Source organism: Cucumis melo, chromosome 4, assembly GCF_025177605.1.
Source record: "Cucumis melo cultivar AY chromosome 4, USDA_Cmelo_AY_1.0, whole genome shotgun sequence".
Taxonomy (NCBI): domain Eukaryota; kingdom Viridiplantae; phylum Streptophyta; class Magnoliopsida; order Cucurbitales; family Cucurbitaceae; genus Cucumis; species Cucumis melo.
The window spans coordinates 5,730,481-5,742,944 of NC_066860.1; positions in this window are offsets into that span (position 1 = coordinate 5,730,481).

Below are 12,464 nucleotides of genomic sequence, written 5' to 3' on the forward strand. Positions count from 1 at the left end.
AGAGTTCTACCAAAATAAAATTTAGAGAAAACTTTGGTAAAAATTAGTTTTGAATTGATGAATTTTGAAAGGAAAGTGGTTAGTAGAACAAAGAAAGCATAAAAGAATATGTAGAGAATATGAAGAGAATTTGTAACAAGAATCAAAACAATTTTTTTAAAATGCAAATTTAATTCACAAGCAAAAAGTAGAAATAAATTAAAGAAACTCGCAAACAAATGGAATACCCATTACCCTCTTACCTCTTAAAAGATTACCTTTCCATTAGATCAAAAAAGATTATTGGAGTTTTTGGAAGAAAAATGGCCGAGAGGGAACAGTAAAGAAGATTGCTAAAGCTTTTGGGAGAAAAATGGCAGAATGGAGAGGGAAGAGTTGTGGCAAAATGAAACTTAGAGAGAATTTTGGTAAAAATTGGAGTTAGATTGATGAATTTTAAAGGAAAGTGGTTAGTAGAAAAAGTAAAACATAAGAATAGTGAATATCAAGATAATTTGTAACAATAATCAAAAGTTATTTTTTTATCCAAATTTAATTCATAAACAAAAAGTAGAAATAAATGGAAGAAACTCTCAAACAAATTGAATACCCATTGAGCTCTTACCTCTAAAAAGATTACCCCTCCATTAGATAAAAAAAAGAATGTTAGAGTTTTTGGAAGAAAAATGACAAAATGGAGAGGGAAGAGTAAAGAAGATTACTAGAGTTTTTTAAAGAAAAATGGCAGAATGGGGAAGGAAGAGTTCTATCAAAATGAAATTTAGAGAGAATTTTGGTCAAAATTGGAGTTGGATTGATGAATTGATGAGAAATTAGGGGAAATACGTATTTATAGAAAATATATCAAAATAATTAACCTTCAGAGAGGTTCGAAACCATGATCTGGAGCTCGCGTGTGTAAAATTGAAGAAAAAATCTATTTTTTTTCAATGACACAATTTGCCTCACCCCACTGCTTTTTTTTATTTTTAACAACACAATGTCTTGATTAGTAGTGTCATTAAAACTCATTTTTCTAGTAGTGGGTGAAGATGATCGTTGATCAATGGTGAAGACAATATAATCAATGACCGCCAATGTTTAAGACGATTGATTGGTCGCCGACCATCATGACAATTGGTCACCAAGGGCTATGACTATTGGTCATTGACCATCACTACGATCGTTTTTTAATAGGCACGACATCGATAATTAACAATAACAATTGATCATCGTCAATCAAGATGTTCACTCGATGACAATAACGTCTAAAGTTGTTGGTCACCAACGATCGATAACCAACGATCAAGATGATCCAAAGTCGATGGTTAAGAAAGTCGTTTGTCATGGCCATCGATCGATCATCATGGTTGATCGTGAGGTTGGCTAACGTTTGTTGCCAAGGGTCATAAATGATCAATGATAAGAGGTTGAAGTGAAAATTTTTCAAAAACATGAGTTTTTGAAATATGAGTCTAAACATGAGTCTAACTTCAAATAAATGATCAATGAAGGTTTGGTTTCTTAATGCTAGAAGTTTTATTCCAAGTGTCCAAACATGAGTCTAACTTCAAATACCAAACTCCTGAATTCCAAACCCATAAACCAAACACCCCCAAAGTGTGATGCTTTTATCAATTTCCCGGGGTCCATCCATGTTTAAATTACTTAATGCTCTGTTTGGAACCTCAATATTTTAAGTAATTTAAATTTAAATTATGTTGTTTAATTTTTACGTGGGAAATAAAACATGTTTATAGAAAATTACTTGGGCATATTCTTAAAGCTTTGTTTTATTTTTAGTTTTTAAGAGTTAAAGTAAATACAAATAGTTGTTATTTACTTTTTATCAATATTAAAAATAAGAAGAAGAAGAAATATTATCAAACATAACAAATTTGATAAAAATATTTATAAAGTATAGCATAATTTTATGCATGATAGACATCGATATGCTTCTATCAATAACATTAATAGACTTCGGTGTCTATGTTTATTAAAATTGTATCTTCTGCTTACATGTTGACTTCTTTTAATATTTGGCATGCTAGACTTTGTCATGTTAATAAAAGGTTAATTAGCAACATGAGTAGGTTAAATCTTATACCTAAGTTAGTTATCTCTGCATGATTTTGAGAAATTTGCATGTTGTAGTCAAGCTAAGATAACTAAAACCTCGCATAAGTCTGCAACTAGAGTAATAGAGCCTTTAGAATAATTCATTCAAACTTATGTGAAGTTGATGACACTTTAACTAGAAACAGTAAAAGGTAAATTACCTTTATAGATAACTGTTTTGATTACACTTTTATTTATCTGCTTAAAAATAAAAGTGATGTCTATGACATGTTCAAAGTTTTTGTAACTGAAATAGAGAATCGGTTTAACAAAATAATTAAGAGACTTCGTAGTGATAGAGGAACTGAATATGATTCAGTTGCGTTCAATGAGTTTTATAACTCAAATTGAATAATACATGAAACTACTACACCTTATTCTCCTGAAATGAATGGAAAAGCAGAAAGAAAGAATAGAACTCTAACTAAGTTAGTAGTTAGTTAGGAGTAGCACCATCTTAGTGGGGTGAAATAATTAAAATTGTTAATTATGTCCTTAATACAATTCTAAATCAAACAGTAAAAATTCACCATACGAAGTCCTTAAATATAAAACATCAAACTAGTCTTATCTTAGAACTTGGGACTGTCTAGCTTATGTTCGAATACCTGATCCAAAGCAAGTAGAGCCTATGAATTTGTCTTCATAGGATATGCTGAAAATAGTAAAGCCTATAGGTTCTATGATTTAGAAAACAAAGTAGTCATAGAATCAAATGATGATTTTTTCGAGGATAGATTTCTTTTTAAATCTAGAAATAGTGAGGGTCTAAATAGTCAAACTAGTGGGGGCTCAAGTTCCAATAATCTACCGTCAATTAGAATCCAAACCCAAGATAAAAAAGTAGATCCTGAACATAGAAGAAGCAAGAGAACTAGAACAATAAAAGACTTTGGAGAAGACTTCGAAATGTACAGCAGAGAAGATCAAAAAGATCTAACAGAAGCCTTATCCTCAGTAGATGCCAATTTATGGCAAGAAGCTTTCAATGATGAAATAGACTCTTTTGAATCAAATAGAACTTGGCACCTAGTTGACTTACCCCCTGGATGTAAAGCTATAGCCTGCAAATGAGTTTTAAGAAAGAAACTCAAACGTAATGGATTAGTAAACAAGTATAAGGCTAGATTAGTATCAAAAGGGTTTAGGCAGAGAGAAAACAAAGATTTCTTTTATACTTTTTCCCCATCACTAGAATCACCTCTATTAGAGTGTTGATATCTATAGCTACCCTGAACAATCTCTTAATCCATCAGATGGATGTCAAAACTGCTTTCCTAAATGCTGATTTAGAAGAAGAGATATATATGGAACAACCGGAAGGTTTCATGGTTGACGGCCAAGAATCCAAAGTTTGCAAACTAGATAAATCTATCTGTGGCCTAAAAGAATCTCCCAAGCAATGACATGAAAATTTTGACAACTTACTCATGTCAAAAGGATTTAAAGTAAAAGAAAGTGACAAATACATCTACTATAAGACTGAAGGTAGGCTATGTATTATCATATGCCTATACGTAGATGACATGTTAATCTTTTGATCAAACTTGCACATCATAAATGATGTAAAATCTATGTTGAGTGCAAACTTTTACATGAAAGACCTAGGTGAAGCTGATGTAATCTTAGGCATCAGAATTACAAGAACTGAAAATGAAATTTCTTTAGATCAATCTCATTACATAGAAAATATTCTAAAGAAGTACAACTACTTCGAAAGTAAATCAGCTTGTACACCTTATGACTCTAGTGTGAAATTATTCAAGAACACTAATGACAGTGTTAACCAATCCGAGTACACTAGTATCATAAGTAGTTTGAGGTATGCTACTGATTACACTAGACCAGACATAGCTTACACCATAGAATTACTATGTAGGTTTACCAGAAGACCCAGTCTAGAACACTGGAATGCAATAGGGAGAGTAATGAGATACCTTAAGAAAATCTAAAACCTAGGATTACATTATAACAAGTTTCTCGTTGTACTTGAAGGTTACAGCAATGCTAATTGGAACTCCCTCTTAGATGACTCAAAGGCTACAAGTGGCTATATTTTTAATATAACAGGAGGAGCTGTGACTTGGAAATCCAAGAAACAGACAATCTTAGCCCAATCAACGATGGACTCAAAGATGATAGCACTAGCTACTACTAGTGAAGAAGCAAGTTGGCTTCGAAGCTTGCTATAAGAGATTCCCACATGGGAAAGATCGATACCAGCCATACTAATCCATTGTGATAGTATTGCAGCTATCACAAAAGTTCAAAATCGTTACTATAATGGTAAGAGATGATAGATACGTCGTAAGCACAGTACCATTTAAGAATTGCTCACTACTGGTGCAGTGATAGTGGATTATGTATAGTCTGATAATAACTTGGCTTATCCTTTGACGAAAGGACTCACTAAAGAAGGTTTTTAAAACCTCAGAAAGAATGGGACTCAAGCCTATTAAAACTTGAATTATTGTGAGGTAAACCCAACTTTAAAGACTGGAGATCCCAAGAAACAAGTTCAATGGGTAATAACTGATCACAAGTAATATGACGAGAATCATGCTAAATAATTAGAAGTTTCATTCTTATGATTTAGTGATTAGCAAGACATCCTAAAGCGTATGATGAGGCTGAACTCTATTCTTAATGAAATCTATACTTGATATCAAGTAGGGTACCTAGCTACAGGAGTACTCTTGATAGATTCACCTTTGTGAATGTGGAAGTGAAGGCCGCTTCCTATGGAATTCTGGGCAGATTCCTAGAGCATTCACTAAACTGGGATATACATGCAAGGCCATAAAGCACGGGCTATTTTAGAACTTCACTCAAATAATGTTGTGTGTGTGATAGCGTTAGAAGTAAAGTTCAAAACTACGAGTTACTTTACAATACTCTAAACTATTGACACTATGTCAAGGTTCAAGTCATCAGACACCTTTACTTAAGCACAACACTGTAGAGACAGACACTGCTCGATGAAAATGTTTTTAAAAATTTTCAAGTGGGGCACTAATAGTAAAAATTTTACAAGTAGAAGATTATTGGATGAAAAATTTGTAAGAAATTACGAAGCGTTTTAACATTTATTACAAATTAAGTTTTTTGACCGTTAAACGTTACAAATTAATTTTTTTACTGTTAAATGTTACGAATTAATTTTTTTACCATTAAACGTTTTATTATAATAAATTTGTGCCGTTTTACAATTAAATTCTTTTGACCGTTGCTAATCCTCCACCACTATATATACATCCCTCAGTTTTCATTTCTAGACACAACACAGAAAAACGATCTTCTCTTCATTCACTTTCTATTCAAGTCTCTCGAGCTGTGTGTGTGTGTGTCGAGCTTTGAGTGATTTATAGATTACCAGTTTGATTTCTGTGCAAAATCAACTGATGAGTGAGGCTGTTTTATCCTGGGGATGATGGGGCAATATCTGGTTGCAAAATCCAGAATAGAGCCGCGAAACGTCTTAAAGAGTGCAAGTTTTGCGACTCAGCCATCTACTAATATAGGTTTTCTTTTGCAGTTTGTGTTCTTTTATCCATCTGTTCTGTTGTCGTTCATTTGCTGCCTTCTTTTCTTAATTACTGGTAGTCGGATCTAGACGAGTTTTTTGTTTCGAAAACCTAAGTGCAACAATACTTCTTCGAGTCAATTTAGAACACACAGACACCTCCTCCTCCTCCATAAACATGTTAATTTGTAAACAATGAGTTTCTATGAAGTGTCTTTGTGAAATATATGTAAACAAATTATTGAACTTTTCTAAATTTAATCCTAAATATGTATAAATTTTCAATATAAATTACGTAAATTACTCAACTTCTCTAAACATATCTGGATATATTTTCATTATTTTTTTCTCATCATCTTTGTTTTTTTGCCCAAGATAAATATGTTTTTCTCAATAAATAATTGATATTCTTTTACACGTTTTTTTCCTTTGTGTATATGTTATTTTCAAGCAATTAGTAAATTTGGTTAAGTATGGAAACCGACTCATAATGCCAACCATAGAGTGAAGGGTTCATTTGGAAAACATGGAAGGAAATGTCACTGCTTATTTAGCAAAGTATGGAAAATGAATTAAGGTTAGTCATGAGACCCTAAGTTAATTTGGCTGGTCCAATGTTTATTTAACTAAAGTATAAAACTGAAAAAATTAAAGATGTTTTAATGGGGAGGTGACTATGCCCGCCTAAAGCATTCCATATGAGCATGCAAAGTAGCTCGACTAAGAAAGAGAGACGGAGTAGGAGTTGAGAAGAATGTTCAAAGCAACTCGACAAAAAGAGGAAGAAGGATAGGTCCCCTAAAGAGGGTTAGGCTGAATTCAATATTGATACCGCATAGTGGGAAAGGCCGATAGGCCCAAGTGAGGCATAAGTCAGAAAGTGACTCAGACTGCTTAAAGAATGATTAAAGCTCGACAAGGGCATGCAAGTTTTTTTGCTTCCTACGTCCTTCCTAATACTAATACCTTTTTTTTTCTCTTTTTTTTTCCTTCAAATGAGAATTCCAAGGCCATCACTGTCTTGACTAGGGGTGTAATTGGGTCGGGTCGGGTCGGGTTTTCTTCAAAACCAACCCGACCCGAAATGTACGGTTAATTCTGAAACAGAGTTCGACCTGACCCGACCCACATTCGGGTCGGGCTAAATGGATCGGGTCGGGTCGTTTTTTTTCCCTCCTTCTCCTCCTCCTTATTGATGAAGTATAAAATAAAATAAAATCGTTTATGATAATTATTTTTCTTCTTCTTTCTTCTCCCCTTCCTAGACAGATTTTTGGATTCGTGGATCATAATAAGAAGTTTGAGGCATAACAAAGAAGAGCAAAGGGTAAAGTTCACCTTTCAACTTTTCCATTCACCTGTGATTCTCCAATCATGTTGTGACGAGAATATACCAATATAGAGAGATCCTATAGTCACCCTTTTTAAAAATTGTAAGGACAAAGCTTAATTGTCAAAAAAAAAAGATCCCAAAACTAAATACACGAACATAACCAAATGTTTCTCAAATATATTTGATATAACTCAGTCAATTCACTATTTAAGATATCGGCTTCCTGCAGCTTCCAGACTTTCGAGAGACTGCAGCATCAGATAATGTATCCCACACCTGCAAAAACACTTATTTATCAATAGCCATTTACAAGTTACCAACACTCTTGTTCCATAACCATGATCTTGTGTTCTCTTTCTCAAAACCAAGCTTATAGTGTCCAATTCTACTTCTACTTCTAAAAATAGCTCGACCAATAAACTCAGTTAAAAAAATACATAGACGTGAAGAAGCATCATAATTGTTTCAAGCTACTTACAGCAGGAGAGGCATCTGTGTTTACATGATAAACTCTGTGTTTTTTGGAAAAATGGAAAACAAACAAACCAAAAACAGAAGACAAACGATAAGTACCTGATTAACCAAAAGCTGCATGAGTACTTCAGAAGTAAAAACAAATTATAAATGTGGAGAAGGAAAAGATCAAACAAAAAATTATTAGAACCGACATCATTGGTATAATGCATAAGGTCATCTTAGAGGTTGACTACTTTGGGACAATAAACTTAGGATTGACAGACTAAAGCCATAATTTTGATTCTACTAAAGCAATGACCAATTAGACATTACCTATTCGAGCTGTTAAAATAGATGTGAACCTCACTGAGAAAAATATAATGACTAGTAAAAGAACACAACGATGCAGGTGTTAATACGAAGTGGAACAAATTGCATATAACTAGCTGAACACAACCTCACTTTACATTTGCTAACATAGAAAACAAGAAAGAACCTGATCAGCATGGAAAGAAAAAATGTCTTGTCCATTACAGAGTCATAATTAGCAACATATATCACACATCAATTCTAGTTCTATCAGAATCTCAGTTAATTCTCCCTATATGATAGAAAGAAATAAATTTCCTTCATGTTATAGTTGCTTTTGTTTAAAACACTCAACAAGAAATTCCAAAAAGAATATTACCTTCATCATTATTCAAATTCTTAAATGCAGCTTCCATCTCCTTTCCTATGTTTATGAATTCTAGATCAAAATGACAAACAGTTAGCTTATATGGGATAATTGAAAATTTTAAATGCGTACTTCAAAAAGAATATTACCTTCATCAATTTCTTCAGCCCCGTCAATTTCTTCAGTCATGTCATCCAAATGTTTAGACTGAATCCAATTCTGATCACAAATGAGTGCCTCTGCAGTTTGAGGAGTTAAAGAACTTCTAAAAGAATCTAACACCCGTCCTCCAGTGCTAAAGACAGACTCAGAAGGCACAGTTGATATAGAAATACTGTAGATGTCCCTAGCTACTTGGCTAATGATCTTAAATCGAGAGGAATTCACCTTCCACCAAGTTAGCAAATCTAAATATTCATCGTCCATACAATATATACGAGCCTCATCCAGATAACGAGCCACCTCTGTTTTAGCATCATCTAGACATGTTTTGTTACTTTGTTTAAATCTATCATGAACAGTAGCACGTGCCTTATAAGACCCACTAGATGAGATAGAAGGTATTTCACTTTGACTTTGAAAGCCAAATCCTTCGATAGGTGTACATGATTGTGTTTGTGAATATTTTTCTTTTGACATTCTCATATAATAATCATCACACAATCGAGGAAATGCTTCTTCAACCTTATTCGTCCATATTTTTGCACAATCTTCCTCCAAAAATTCATTAAAACAATAATTCACATAAGCTAGCTTGTACCTAGGGCCAAGAACTACAGAAACATACAATAATAAATTGGTCTTCTCACTTGTAGTTATACTCCAATACTTGTTGAATTTTGTCTGCATGCTTAATGTCATTTAACTCAATAATGCATTCTCATACGATGAGTATTCACGAATTATTTCTTGGATCAAACAAAGTTCATGAAAAAATATGTTTGAAGTCACAGACATAGATGCAGAAAACTTCATTGTTACCTCTGAAAAAGTCTTTAGGAACTTTACAAACACTTTTGCATTATCCCAATCTTCAGTAATAGAAATATCATCCTTTGGCAAATAACTAAGGTCATGCTCCTCCAATCTTTCAAAAGTCTTTTGACACTTAATTGCTCCATCCAACATAGTAAAAGTAGAATTCCATCGTGTCGGAACATCCATTGTAAGACAATTTTTTGTTGACATCTTATCTTCTTTAGCAAAATCTTTAAATATTTGCAATCTAGCAGGAGATGACCTAACATACTTCACAGCATTTCTGATTCGAATGATAGACACATGCAAATCTTTTAAGGCATCACTAACAATTAAATTAAGAATATGGGCACAACATCTAATGTGAATAAATTCACCATCCAACACCAACCCATTTCTGCCTTTAAACTTTTTAACCAAGTACGCAATGGCTACATCATTTGAACTCGCATTATCAACCGTTATAGTAAAGAGTCTATCAATACCCCAACCTTCTAAGCACTTTTCAATGGCTCTACCTATGGTATCTCCTTTTTTTATGATTAGCTACTTGACAAAAGTTCAAAATTCTTTTGTGCAAGTTTCAATCATCATCAATGAAATGAGCCGTTATAACCATATAATTAATATTTTGCACAGAAGTTCACGTATCCGTTGTTAAACAAACTCTTTGGCCACTTCGAGTTAATACATTTTTTAACTTTTTTTCTCCTTCATATACATTTGAAAACAATCTTTTGCAACGGTTACTCTTGATGGAATCACAAACTTTGGATTTAATGCCTGACAAAATTGGTGAAACCATTCACTTTCTACGAACTTAAATGGCAATTCATCCAAGATAACCATCCTAGCAAGCATTTTTCTACAATTTTCTTGAGTGAATGATACAGTCATCAAACTACTTTCAGAATCTCCCTCTCCTTCAACATTATCTTCCAATGGATTTACATACATCTTACATTTCTCTAAATGTCTTTTTAAATTAGTGGTACCATTTCTTTTGGAATCACAAGCATATGAAGTCCCACAATGTTTACAAGCAGCCCTAGGATATTTAGGATCACATCCTTCTACTTTTATAAAATGTTCTCATAACGATGATGGTGGTTTAACCGATTTTCTTTTTCCTAACACTGGACTAGAACAACTCTGATTTGAAGTCTCGTCTACCGAGAATGAATTCATCCTAATAATCATCAAACAAAACACATAGGAAAAAAGACACTCAAATCAATAATTGATTCACACAGAAGCTCATGCATTTTAAACAATGAATAAGGTAAATTATTTACCCTTTTCACCCAAATTATTTTTGTTTCTTTTTCCACTTCATAATCTCACTTTATTGGATGCTAATTGGGATGTTTTAGTTTTACTTTACCCACTTGGGTCTTGAGAGTGAGAATAGAGAAATTTTCTGATAGCATCTTTAATCATATCGCTTCTTTTAGATGATTATTGGTGTTGTTATCCAATGAATTACACTCATATGAATGTAAATGAGTTGTACACAGTTTCATTTTTAACAAACATTTCATTCAACCCATTCCATTTAACAGGAAAAAGAAAAGGGTATTTTAAAGTGATTGAACAAACATGCAAAGAAACCAAAAGAATCAGATCAAATATATTTCCAGGTTTCCATTTGTTTGATAAAACAAACAGGATTTGATAGAAGATCAAAATGGAATCGAATCAAACCAATTCTTTATCCAATTAACCCAATTATAAAATAAGTCTGTTTTTTCTTTAATCTCATAGATTACACAAATTAATTAGTGTTTTCCTCGGTACTTAAAATTTTACTCAATTACTAACAGGCAGCGACAGAAAAATGAAACCATGAAATCCCAAACAAAGCAGAAACGGCAGAGTTCGGTAGACTTTACAGCCACTGTGGCAGCGAAGATCAAACCAAGAACAGAGAACAGAACAAAGACAGAAAGAAAAACTCGAGGGATTAAACCAAGAAAGAAAAACCCATCACAGAACAGAGACATCTACCGATTATATAGGCAATAACACCAAATAAACAGAAAAAAAAACCCAAAAATACCTGAGAATCTGAAGATCTTGAAGGTTACAAGAAAGCTTGAGGAAGCTGTAATCGGAGGATGAATACGATGGAGTGGCGAAGAGATGAAGATGAAGAGTTATGCCAACGCCGATGCAGACGAAGAGAAGATGCCGACGGAGTATGCAGATGAAAAGGAGAAGAAGAGTCGACGAAGAGGAGAGGAAATGAAATTGCGACGCAGACAAAGAAAAATTTTAACCTAATCGGTTAATTTTAAACCCGACCCGACCCGAATCAAATTGGTTCGGTTCAGTTCGGTAACGCTTTTGTTACTAACCGGTCCAACCCGAATCGAATCGGGTCGGGTCATCGGTTCGGGTCGGTTTTTTCACCCCTAGTCTTGACTGTGCTACCGGAGGCTCTGATAAAAAGACTAATCGAGGCAGCAGGGGAATAGATTGACTCCTCACTTAGGGCTGGATACCATATAAGAATTACCTTTTTTTTTTAAGAACTTGAATTCAAAACCAAGTGTGAAAGCCTCTTACTGTGCTCGAAGAAGCCCCCTTTTCCTTAGACCGTTAGGAAAGGAATTTTCCCCCACTTTCATTTTTAATTCTTTCTTAATTTATTTCTTTTTAGATACTATGATATCCTAATAAAATCATACTTCAATATTTTATGTATATTCCTATTGAATATGTATATATAGTTTACGCCTTCCCAAATTTTTCGAAAAAATTAAAGTCACCGAAATCGATTCATAGAATTGACCATCAAAGCAAACATCCTATAATAGTAAAATTATCTCTAAGTGTTGCACCTTTACACAATGCTTAGATCACTAATGAAATAGATCAAGCGATTCCTAACAACTTAATTAATTACGTAAGGAATTAATTATGTGAACAACCATTACAAATTTCTATTTTTATATAATTGAGACGGCTCATAATATTTGAGTTAAGTTAAAATACATTATGGTTTCTATACTCTCTAGTTCAAGTAGTACAGCGAATTTATCTATTTTGAACAATAATGATTTCATTATCTTCCAAGAAATATATTTTAAGGGTTGATAGCAAAGTTTTGAGATCATGATCAATATATATATCTACACGTCAACATTTTAAAATAAACATAAAAAAAAAAAAAAAAAAAAACAGTGTAAAAGATAGATAAATGTTGGATTTGGTAGGGTAATGGCATACATTTGCAATGGGTAGGAAAAAAAAAGCCAATAAAAGAAAGGGCAGTTGGTGTTGTCACTAAAATATCGTGGTCTCAACTACGAGACCTACGCGTAAGGACCACCTTACGAAAAAACCCCAAAAATCTCTCCCCTTTCTCCTTTCATTCTTTTTCCCCTCTCCATTTGATT